The following is a 12,378-nucleotide window of genomic DNA, read 5'->3' on the forward strand; positions in this document are numbered from 1 at the left end:
TGGAGAGTTGCGCCTGGGAAGCCAGATGACAGGAGTCAGACCTCGGACGGACGCACCGGGACGGCCTCTTGGAGGAGACGTCTGAGAATGTGCTCAGGTGTGAGGAGCAGTGAGCGAGGCAAACTGGGGACGCGGGAGGGGAGAGGGGAAAGTGTGTCCTGACCACAGGTAAGGGCGCGAGAAGAGGCCGATGCATTAGCAGGAACGCTGGGGACAGTAACAGGCGCGAGGATGTCAGGCGCAGGAAGGGCGGACCGTGGTGGGACCGGGCAGGTGAGACAGAAGTCAGGACGTGAGGCAGGGGCGGCCCGCAGAGCGGTGCGCTTGGTGTTGAGGGATTCTGAATGTCCGGGTCTTAGTCCTTGAAACGTTACCCCTGCCCGTGAGGTCTGCCTGTGAGGAAGACGCCAGAATAAATGAGTACGGTCTGTGTCCACCAGGAAGATCCCTGGGCCTTACCGGGAGGGGTTATGGGCGTGGGAGGAGCAAGGAGGAGGGAATAGAGGGGGCTCTCGGCTCGCGGACCGTCAGGGACCCTGAGTGCTCCTGCTCGCCTCCCTCTGTCTATCCCTTACACCCCAGCCCCCACACCCATCCGCGTGCAAGCTCCTGTCCCCTCATTTTGCAGGTGTAAACTGGATGGATACAGTGATCCTAAGATTCAGAGCGGCTGGCTCACAGCGCCACCTGGCGTCTACAGGCGGGAGACCAGGTGTAGCCTTAAGCGGAAGCTACGGAGAGGCTGGTGCGCAGCTGCAGATGAAAGGGACCTGCCGGGAGCTCGCCGGGTGGGTCGGCAGGGGGCGCGCAGGAGCTGCGGTCCGGCGCTGGGCGGGCTTTTCCCAGAGCTTTTCTCAGGGGCGCCAGTACCCCGCTGTACGCCAGTTCTCTTAGAGGCTGTGATTTCCCGATGATGTAAATCTGGTGAAGTTCTCTCTCGTCCCACAGCACAGAGCTTTCCCACTGCATGCTCTTTCTTCATAAGCTGTTGGACGGGGTGCAACACTAACAGATGCTTTCAGCTCAAGCTGCACCCCTGGGGCGACCCTAGCACCCTCCCCTCCCCCCAAGGTGCATGCCTGGGAAAACTCAGTCAAAAGAAGTTACTGTTCCAGCCAACTCCTGAAAATAGGACCCCAGTCTCCCAGTCTCTGTGCGACTGTGGGAACCTGATTCCCTTAACGGCCAGTTAGCAAACCACATGGGTTACACGTGGGCCCACCCTCCTTCCTTCCCACGTGTTGTAATTTTTCACTCTGCAAAACGGAGCCTCCACTCACCCCCCTTCCCATTGCCTCACTCTCCCCCTCACCTCTGAGCAAATCCAAGTTCAGTTCACACTGGACTGTTTTCTCTGTTACAATATTATATTTCCAACTAAAATCTGCCCTGACCACTGTCGTGAGTGTTGGGCTTTGTTTATCTTTAAGTTATCTGGCTCTGCGGCTTGGACCTGGATGGAACCACCATTGGACACTCTGGCGTGACACCTGGAGAGACACCTTCGTCTCCACTCCAGCTCTTCTGCTTGTCTGGGTATCTGTTGGTGAGTCCAACTTCTGATCCAGTTCTCTGGACAAGCGTCCGCTGAAGCATGGTAAGAACTGACTTTTACTTTCATAATTCTGAGTATGCTCTCTGAAGCTAGGTTAGAGTCCCAGATTTCTGGCAAAAGGTATGTGCTAGAGAGGAAGTTCTTCCTGGCTCCTTGTTTTCAGTGGGGTTCATTCCCTGACTGCAGGGCTAGAAGAAAATTTTTTTCTGTTTTTTTAAAATTTTATTTTAATTGAGATATAATATCACAATTTTCTATATCCATTCAGATTTTGTCCTATTTTTTTTTCTTTCTCATTTTACTTAAGGACAAAATTACTCCTTTTTTTTTTTGCTAAAAAAGTCCTACATTTCATGCATACTTTTCTAATCAAAACACATTCTAATTCCCTCTCATACTTTGTATATAGTTTTTCCCTCATCATTGTTTCTAATAGTTTTATTTTAACATATTGATTATTAAATTTTAACCATTGTTCTATAGAGAAAACTAGGAAGCAAACACTTGTAAATTGTCATATCTAGTACTCTGTAACTGGTTAGCAAATTTTATGACTGTATTATCTCACAGTCTCTAGAGGTATATGTTTTTTATGGTGCAATTTTTTTCATGTGGCAAGAATATGTTTATAACAGACCCAAATACTTTTAGTTTCTCTATACCATATAAAAGTAAGGAGCCAAAAGTATATAAACTGAGAAGACCTGTCATCTGCCATCACCAAGCTGGAGAACCAGGAAAGCTGGTGGTATAATGTAGCCCAAGACCAGTGACCAGAGAACCAGGGAGCCACAGTGACCAAAAGCCTGAGAACTGGGGACGCTGAAGTCCCCAGTCAAGAAAAGATGGACATCTAGCTCAAGAAGGGAGAGAATTTGCCCATCTGTGGCCTTTTTTTCCCTCCTGTTCAGGCTCTCTATTCTGATTGGATGATGCCTGACCACATTGGTGAGGGTGGATTTTTTTACTCAGTCCACTGACTCAAATGCCAATCCCTTTCAGAAACACCCTCAGACACACCCAGAAATGATGTTCTCCCAGCTTTCAGATCTTCCTTTAGCCCTATCAAGGTGACACATAAAACTAACCATCAAAAGTTCCACTCTTTGTCACCATGACACCTCTATGCATCACTTTTGACCATACTTAATCTTCAAATAAAGACAACCACAATGTCATAACTGTGTAAAAATATAAAATTATCCTGCATTCAACGAAAAACACTAACCCTCTCCCCAGAAGAGGAGGTAAGGTCATGTAGTGAAGTTAACTCTTCTGCTTGATATTCTACAACGAAGAGTATGATGTCAAAGTAAGAATACTTAAATACAATGATATCAATTCAGTACATCTCATGTTCCATGATAAAGAAATAAGAGATGATAGAAAACAAAGATATTTGCTTAATGCATATATGTATACACACAAGTGTATTTGCAGCAAAAGGAGGTGAAAGTAATTATGACAGTAATAGTCCTTGTTTCTTTAACTGGTCACATAGGAGTAGCCGATATTTATACTTACCTTCTTCTACTGAATGTTATGTGTTTCTTTTCTTCAACAAGCTCCTCAGCTGGTTGTGGTTCTTTACCTGGTGGGGTGACCAAAGCTTCATTCATGAAGGGTCTGGGCCATTGCTACTGTTGCTTGGATCAGGTTATTGTATGTACTTTCTCATCGACCTTAATCACAAGGCATGGTGACATTCCAGACATACATTTCCTTATGTTCACTGTGGCATAACTGTCCAATTTCCCTTTGGTAATGGCAGATTCTTTGTTTGACCAACCTTTAGTCAGGCTCATGAACTTTCTCCTAGACCCATATGGGCTTGTAAAACCTTAGCAAGTATTATGTCTACCCCAAAAATCTGAAAACATTTATCTGTAAAGATATATGTATATACTCCAATGTTCACTGCAGCATTATTTATGGCAGCCAAGACATGGAAACAACCAAAGTGCCCTTCCATAGATGATTGGATAAAGAAGATGTGGTACAAATACACAGTGGAATACTAATCTACCATAAGAAAAGATGAAATAGTGCCGTTTGCAACAACATAGATGGATCTTGAGATTATTATGCCAAGCAAAATAAGTTAGAGAAAGTCAAAAACCATATGACTTCTCTCATATGTGTGATATAAAACTGAAGGCAACAAAGGAACAAGACGAACAAATAAAGAAACAAAAGCTCATAGACACAGACAACAATTTAGTGGTTACCGGAGAGTAAGGGCGGGGGAAGAGGGGTGGTAGATGAGGGTAAAAGGGATCAAATATATGGTGATGGAAGGAGAACTGACTCTGGGTGGTGAACACACAATGTGATAAATAGATGATGTGTTATAGAATTGTACACTTGAAACCTATGTAGTTTTGTTGACCATTGTCACCCCAATAAATTAAATAAAAACCTTAGTAAAAACCCTGCTAAGTCAATGTAGCAAGTCTCTCATCCTCCATGTCTGATCACCCTCAACATCTACCACGTTTCTCACCTCCACACCCACCAGGTGATACCTGGTCACATGGCCCCATCTTCAGCAAGAATCCTGCTAGGCTGATTAGCCAGAAACCCCTTGAACCTTTGGTCTTTCCTCTTAATAATTTTACACACACTGGCACCTACCAGTCCTCTTGATTATAAATTTCTACTCACCCCTGATGTATTCAGAAATTGAGCCCAATTCTACACTGAGATTTCATCTTCCCCTATTGCAATAGTATTGAATAAAATCTGTTTTGACCACTTTAACCAGCTCTGGTTTTTTTTGGGTTTTTTTGACAGTTACAGTGCTGTGACTTGCATAGGATCAGGCTCATCACTTGGCTACAGACCCTCACTCGGGACCCTAAGTGTGCGCCCCTGAAGCCCTCATCTTGACTCCTGACTGATTGATCAGAGATCCACTGGTGAGTTCCACTCCTAAACTTTTGGTCTTGGACTCGTCGGACAGATGTTGGTTCCTAAGAATTGAGTATCCTCAATAAGGTAGCTCTGAATCCCAGACAAAGATGAGAGCGCCGGGTTTCTGTTTGTAGAAGCCAGGCAGCATAAGCTGGGCTGGTGCCCCCAAGGTTCTCTGTTCATAAGTATAAAGGTTCTGTTTGTAAGAACATGGGAGCTTCTCAGTGCACTAGGCACCCGCTCTTGAACCCCTCTGGTAACTGTGCTTTGCCAGCTCTGCCTGCTGCCTTTCCTGTTGGCACGACTTTGCTAAGGACCATTTGGAAGTTCAATGGCCTCTTTAGGAAATTGAAAGTCTCCCCAAACTGGCTCCTGTAAAACTCCTCTCTTCTCGTCACAGCTGCTCCTGCTTTCTCCTTCTATTGCTTTCCATCTTCCACCCAGTTCCCTTGAACCCTCTGAGATGTCCCCATTGGGACCCCTACCTCCCCCATGCCTCTGGCCACTCTGCCTGACTTTTCTCTTCCCACTTCACCCTGTCTGCTCCCTATGTCACTTGAATGTTAGGCCCCCGAACCTCCATGGCGGGCTCTCAAGGGGCTAAGGACCCCCCTACCCCAAACCAGTCACCCAAGGCCAAAAAGACAACGAAAAGCAAATTTGAACAGAACTGGATGTTTTGTCCACTCTTATGGGTTTTGGAGATGTCAAGACAACTGCTGGGTGTCACCTCCCTAAAATTTACTCACAGCTTCCATCAGATTACAAAACAGGACAGAGAAAAACTTAGAAGTCTCCTCCACAGATATTGCCAAGTAGGTAACCTTAACTTACTACAGTTGCCAGAAACACAGTTCAGATAAATATAGAGAGATATAAATATATAGAGATAGATAAATATATAGAGATAGAAATTCAATGTGCCAGACAGCAGTTGCTTACTTCCCAGTTTTCTTTGTAAAGAGAAAACAATGGTACTGATAGTTGGAAATCCTAATCAATATATGTTCATGACATTGCTAGGACTAATAAGATAAAGTTCCACATATTTCTATAGGCATGAAAACAAAGGTGTGCTTTTAATAATAAATGATATGCAGGATGCATTTTTCCTAAGGTTAAAGGAGAATAATTTTGTCCTAAACGAGAGTGACAGGCTGTTCCAAATGAGAAATAAGAAGAGTAAAACAGTACTGAATGAATATTTTTAAATGATGTGGGTTTGTGGGAAAGGCATCTTGGAAAAGAAACTATCTCGTGTGGTCAGAATGGCTAACATTGGATGTATATGTTTATAAGGTTTTCAAATTTTCCCCTAGGGAAAAAAAAATTCCCCTTGAATTAAAAGTACATGAATGCAAAACTAGGATTTGGTTCTTTTTCTCTACTAAAAACTCAAACGTTTACTTAGACTATTAGTCTGCTATTAGTAAGAAATTGTAAAAAAAAAAAAGTGTGTTCTTTACATTTTAAGTATTTTGCCTGAGAAACCAATATTTTATGTCTTTAAAAAAATTTCCTGTGCTTCATATTTTCTTCATGAGGTCCCTGATTACTTAAGAAAACTGAGTTCTCAATATTAAAAGAGATGTTTTATAACTATGTAATTTTTTTTAAAGATTTTATTGGGGAATCAGGAGAGGGGAACAGCATTGGGAAATTGGAAAAGGGGAACAGACAAGTTGCTGTCCTTTTGTTCTTTAGTCTAGTTGTGGAGGACGTCACTTCACTGACCCATGTTGGTGTTATCATTGCGCTCTTCCTAGGTGAGGCAATCGCTCACCAGCCATTGAATGGTGGCTCACAGCAGTTCACGCCCACTGCAGCCTACACCGTCGCCCGTGACTCATGGCAGCCCAGCTCCAGATCGAGCTGTTGTTCACCATCTTAGCTGTAGAGGGCGCAGCGTCACTGGCCCACGTGTGGGATCCTAACCGGGGTCCTGCTGGTCAGAGTTGGCGTCCCAAGCCAACCCCTAACCAACGTGCCACTTGGCCGGCCCCTATGTAACTTTACATACTTGCCTATGACATCTTGTAATTATCACTTGGGTTAAATGGGTAATTACATATTGTTTCTCAATGACTGGTGACCCTGTTTAGTCAAGTGTCAAACTTTTAACATTTTTGACAACTTCCCCAAATGAGATTTTAAGTGGAGTCATTTTGACCTCAGGCTAATTTTGAAAATTTTCAGACGACCCGTGGAAAATCTCAAAGTATTTGTGTTTCATCTGTAAAAGAGGGAAACATAACTCTTTTGGTTTGTTTTTTTATGTAAAATTATCTGAGATGCATTGTCAAATCAGAAGTGATAGATTTGTCAATACCCTCATTGTCAGGTTACCATGTTAAATTGTTTCATGCCACAGAAATAAAATTATTTATCAAATACACTGCATTAGAACATTAACCACGGCCATTTTGGTTGAAACTTTGCTGTTCTTCAAATGTTTTCTTTTCCAGATTGAAGGAAAATTTCTCTTGAAGGAAAATTTCTCTTAAGCTACATGTAATGTACAGCAATTTGATAAAGTATACCTTTTTGAGCAAAGATGCAAAAATTACTTTTTCCCTCTAGAATTCAAAAGTTATCAGTGAGTATTCTTGTATTTATGGCAAGAAGTTATATGCATGCGTTCAGTAAAATCTTTTCCTGTATAACAGCGCACACCTGTAAACATCAGTTATGTTACGGAGGCTTTGACTGGGATGGTAATTTTGAGAATGATGTTCATGGAGTCAGATATGACTAGACAGCTTTAAGGAGCTAAGAGCGCATTTAAGGAGCAAATGCTGATAAAGCCCTCCTTTCAACTCTTTCTGTGGCCAAAGAGGAAGACAGATATGTTGGAGAATGGCAGTGGATTATTGTACATGTATCACAGTGATAATTCTAATTGCAGTGGCTGTACCATATGTAGGTTCATTGAAATAGTGAATTCACACTCACCCCAGTACCATCGATCCATTACACTGATGACATCACGTGATTGATCCGTTACACTGATGACATCATGTGATTGACCCATTACACTGATGACATCATGTGATGGGACCTGGTGAGGGAGAATAGCTGCTACTTTAAACTTATTGGTAAGACATTGCATGTTGGAGGATGGAGAATAAATTCAGCCCAAATCAGTGGCCTTCTACCTCAGTGACCTTTCTGCAACCCGAAAGTGTGGGGCATGCCCAGACCTCCTGTTTAAGGTAAAGGGTGAGTAGCTGACCCTTCCTAGCACACCTACTGTGCAGTGTGTCCCATTTATCGAGTGACCAGGAAGCCCCTAATTTTGAGTAGGGCCTGAGACATAAGATGGCTGTTCACAGGTCTGGCTGCTGTGCATCTGCTCTGCCTCACAAGGCATGTGTTCCAGTAGACACAGTGGTTCTAGAAGGTTCACTGGCAGAGAAGGGCCTGTTTGGAGACTTTGGCAGACCTGTAGGTGAACTGCAGTGCAGATGTTTAGAGTTCCAGAATGAGGCCTTGCTGCCATCCACAGACAAACACTCTCCTTTTGAGAAATAACTCTTGTCCTGCTACTGGGCCTTAGCGGAGACTGATTGCCGGACCCCAAGCCACCAAGTCACCATGTGACTGGAGTCGCCTGTCATGGACTGAGGTGTACCTGACCCAACAAGCCTTAAGCCAGGCACTGTGTCAGGTGGAAGTGGAATAGAGTGATTGGTGGGCAGGTAATTGACATGCAGAATGGCCCCGTGGTCTCTATTCCTGCCTGTGAACAAGGTGATGCATGGCCACCAGCCTGGTATTTGTCTCACCGAAGTTCAAGGTTACTGTGTGCTTCTGGCAGACTGGGCACTCACCTGGGTGTTCATGGGCTGCAGGCAGTCGCTGGCATAGTGGGAAGGATGCTGACTGGTGTCCATAGAGTGTGTCATTCTGTCTGCTCCACTATTGAAGCCCTCCTCTGCTGAGGTTACGCTTTGGCAAGCATTCACCTGGGACACATCTATCTTATGATTATTTTGGTTTTGGCCCAATGGCAGAGGTCTGACCACACACCTCTTCCCCGAATCTTGTTGTCACCAATTCTCTTTCAATTTTATTTAAATTTTTCAATTACAGTTGACATTCAATGTTATTTTATATTAGTTTCAGCTGTATAGCATAGTGGTTAGACATTTATGTAATTTATAAAGTGATTTCCCCAATTAGTCTAGCCCCTACCTGGCACTATACACAGTTATCACAATATTATAGACTATATTCCCTATACTGCACTTTACATCCCTGTGACTGTTTTGTAATTGCCATTTGTACTTCTTAATCCCTTCACCTTTCTCACCCAGACCCCACCTGCCCCTCCCTTCTGACAACCATCCGTTTGGTTTATCTATGAGTCTGTTTCTGTTTTGTTTGCTCCTTTATTTTGTTATTTAGATTCCACATATAAGTGAGATCATATGGTATTTGTCTTTCCCTGTCTGAATTTTTTTCACTCAGCATAATACCCTTTAGATTCGCCCATGTTGTCACATATTGTCACCGATTTTCCAATCATGTGTCTTTCAAGTCAGCTGCTCCGGGTTAATGGAGAATATGGTAAGACAAATCCAGTGTAATCAACCTGCCAGCTGGTACCTTTCTGAAACACTAGAACGGTGCTTCCATCATGAAAGGGACAGAGCTTTAGCCTTGATGGAATAGACACTTACTCTGGGTATGGATTAGACTTGTTAGAGCCTCTTGAGGTTACTAGTCCAAACCAAAAACTTGCCACTAGATTTTTCCTGCAATCCCTATAGATTTGGGTGGATTCATATCTCCTCAACATCTCCAAAATATCCTGAGGTTCCTGCATCAGCCAGAAAGTCACCTGTAAGGTGGGGAACTCTGTAAGCCAGGTACAGGCAGATTTTTCAAGGAGGCTTTTTATATACAGTGGGGATCTAAAGTCAACCTTAGTTCCTTAAAGCTCTCGGGTCTTATCTAATTCCACACACATCATCCTCAAATGTAACAGTCCAATCAAAGCCTTGGAAACAGAACCGATGTTTCCAGTTGTGTCCTGTTGCAAGAAGAGATTCTTATCGAAATTTTGTGAATAAACTTTAAAAAAACCAGGGGAGTTTCAAAAAATGTCCAAAACACGATAATTTTCCTCATCCGTTTATTCAGTCTCATATGGAATTATTTCTTGTTTTGCGCAATCAGGGATTAGCAGTTTTTAGTGACTCATCAAGCTTTTTCATTCCTTCTGAAAATGTTAACTCAGTCCAGTGCCATGGATTCAAATTTATTCACATTATGCCAAACGTGGAGCATTCTTGCCTGTGGATAATTGTAAATACTTTCAGAAAAGAATCCAAGCAAAACTATAACTGTCTGTGAATAATAAATGACTTAAAATGGACTGTGATTAAAGTTCTCATGAGAGCTCAATGTACAAAGGAAATTTTGTTATTTCTGTGGCATGCGTTATTTTACCATAATAACCAGACAGGGAGGGGATTGTCATTGTCATGAACTTCTTTCAATTTCTGGAATGCCTGTATTGGTGACATGTATCCACTTCATATAACCCTAGAAGGTTTATCATCACTATAATTTGATAGTGCTTCCCATGTAATTTTATATACCAAAGAAACTGAATTATCTTAGCATCTCCCTTCCACAAGATAAGAGACAAATTCTTTTTTATATTTTTCAGGAGCCCTCTAAGAAGTTTCAAAGTCATTTAGATTTAAAAAGACTCCATTTAAATATTGATTTTGAAAAATGTCCAAACGGTCTAACGGTTTGAACACTTGACTAAATAGGATGACAGGTAACTGAAAACATGCATAGTAACCGTTTAACCCAAGTGACCTGATAAAGACAACATGAAGCACAGGACATTATTTTAAGACACAAATCTTGGTTTCCCTGGCAGCACACTTAAAAGGTAAAGTAAAAAAAATTTTTTTTTACAATTTCTTAATAGAGCAAGTATATAATCTAAGAAAACTTTATATTTTATGAACGAGAGAGAGAGAGAGAACCAAATTCCAGTTTTGCATCAGTGTATTATTTCTAAGGCTAATTTTAAAACAACTTTACAGAAATAGTTATCCAGTCGTAGCCAGCTTTGACCACACAAGATAATTCCTTTTCCAGTATTTCTCTCCCACAAAATTTTACAACTTTAAAAAATATATATACATTCAGTTTTCTTCTTCCTGTTCTCTCTTTCTCATTCTGGAACACCAGTCATGCTACATTAGCACAAATTAATCTCTGGTTCCTGAAGCAAAAATACATCCTTCCTACCTTTCTTTACGAAAACTACATGTTCTCTTCATCACATAGAGATGTTTTGGTTTTTTTATACTTTCTAGTCCTGGTGGTAGCTTCACTTACATATATAATGAGAATTTTCAACATTAGTCACCTTTCTTTTACAGAGAAAACTAGGAAGTAAGCAGTTGTTAACTGTCAGCCACATAATATAATTCTGTATCAAATTTATGGTACACCATTTTATAGTTTCCTAGAGACGTGAGTTTTTCATAGTATAATCGATCGTGCTTATTAGCAGACTGAAATATATTTAGTTTCTCTACACCATTTAAAAGCAAGGTGCTAAGTAGAGGAACTTATGTTCATCAATTAAACTTACATATTTTATCGTATTGGGGAATGATGTCTGCAATTAAGTTTGCGAACTCACCCTAGAAAAAGAGCTACACACCTCATTGCTGAATATCACGACGGTCACCTTCAACTTTGGAAAGTTAAGCACTGACGCTAGCACCTAGTCCACCCTTCAAAGCAATTTCGGAATTCTTTTTCTGGAATCGCCATCAGAGCTGTCGTCATATTACCCTCCATGTCCTGAATGTCATCAAAATGTCTTCCTGTCAATATTTCCTTTATCTTCAGGTAAAGAAAGAAGTCATGGGGGCCAGATCAGGTGAGCAGGGAGGCTGTTCCAATAAAGCTATTTGTTTACTGGCTAAAAACTCCCTCACAGTCAGTGCCATGTGACTGATGCATTGTTGTGATGGAAGAGCCATGAATTGTTGGCAAAAAGTTCAGGTCATTTTCATCTTTTTCATGCAGCCTTTTCAGCACTTCCAAATAGTAAACGTGGTTAACTGTTTAGTTGGTGCAAATTCATAATGAATAATCCCTTTGATATCAAAAAACGTTAGCAAGAGGGCCGGCCGAGTGGCTCAGTTGGTTAAGAGTTCACTCAAGTGTGCGAGCTCTGGGCCGGCCCGAGTGGCACATTAGGTAAGAGTTGGCTTGGGACACCAGCTCTGAGCAGCAGGGCCCCAGTTCAGATACCACATGAGGGCCAGTGACACTGCGCCCTCTACAGCTAAGATGGTGAACAACAGCTCGACCTGCAGCTGGGCTGCTGTGAGTCACCAGCGACAGTGTAGGCTGCAGTGGGGCTGCAGTGGGCTGCCGTAAGCCACCGTGAGCGGCCGGCAGCTGGCATGAGTGTCTGTCCAATGGCCGGCAAGTGACTGCCTCACCCGGGAAGAGTGCAATGATAATACCAACATGGGCCAGTGAAGCGATGTCCTCCACAACTAGACTGAAGAACAAAAGGACAGAAACTTGTCTGTTACCCTTTCCCAATTTCCCAATGCTGTTCCACTCCCCCAGTTCCCCAATAAGATCTTTTAAAAAAAGAGTGCGAGCTCTGAGCAACAGGGTCGCCAGTTCGATTCCCGGCCTGAGCTGAGCTGCTGCTGAGCTGCCCACAGGTGGCAGGATGGCTCAGCTAAAACAAAAACAAAAAAGGCTAGCAACATCGTTTTGACTCTTGATTTAGACTGACGGAACTTTTTTGGTCCTGGAGAATTGGCTGACTTCTATTGTGCACTTTGATGCTTTGTTTCAGGGTCATATCGGTACACCCATGTTTCATCACCAGTGAGATAACATAGCCC

At 42.6% G+C, this 12,378-nt stretch overlaps 1 long non-coding RNA gene across 11 annotated transcripts in view; it reads left to right on the plus strand.

The window, feature by feature from the left end:
- Nucleotides 1-12,378, plus strand: part of LOC109396128 (uncharacterized) — a 75,772-nt gene that overhangs the window by 23,893 nt on the left and 39,501 nt on the right. For 10 of the 11 annotated variants that reach the window (XR_002126788.1, XR_002126785.1, XR_002126787.1 and 7 more), the window contains exons 5-7: nucleotides 629-788; nucleotides 1,431-1,597; nucleotides 4,349-4,473. This is a non-coding gene — a long non-coding RNA (uncharacterized LOC109396128). The remainder of the gene's footprint in view (nucleotides 1-628; nucleotides 789-1,430; nucleotides 1,598-4,348; nucleotides 4,474-12,378) is intronic. The other variant, XR_002126794.1, reaches the window with a different exon arrangement.

This window comes from Hipposideros armiger, unplaced genomic scaffold (assembly GCF_001890085.2).
Source record: "Hipposideros armiger isolate ML-2016 unplaced genomic scaffold, ASM189008v1 scaffold_504, whole genome shotgun sequence".
Lineage (NCBI taxonomy): Eukaryota > Metazoa > Chordata > Mammalia > Chiroptera > Hipposideridae > Hipposideros > Hipposideros armiger.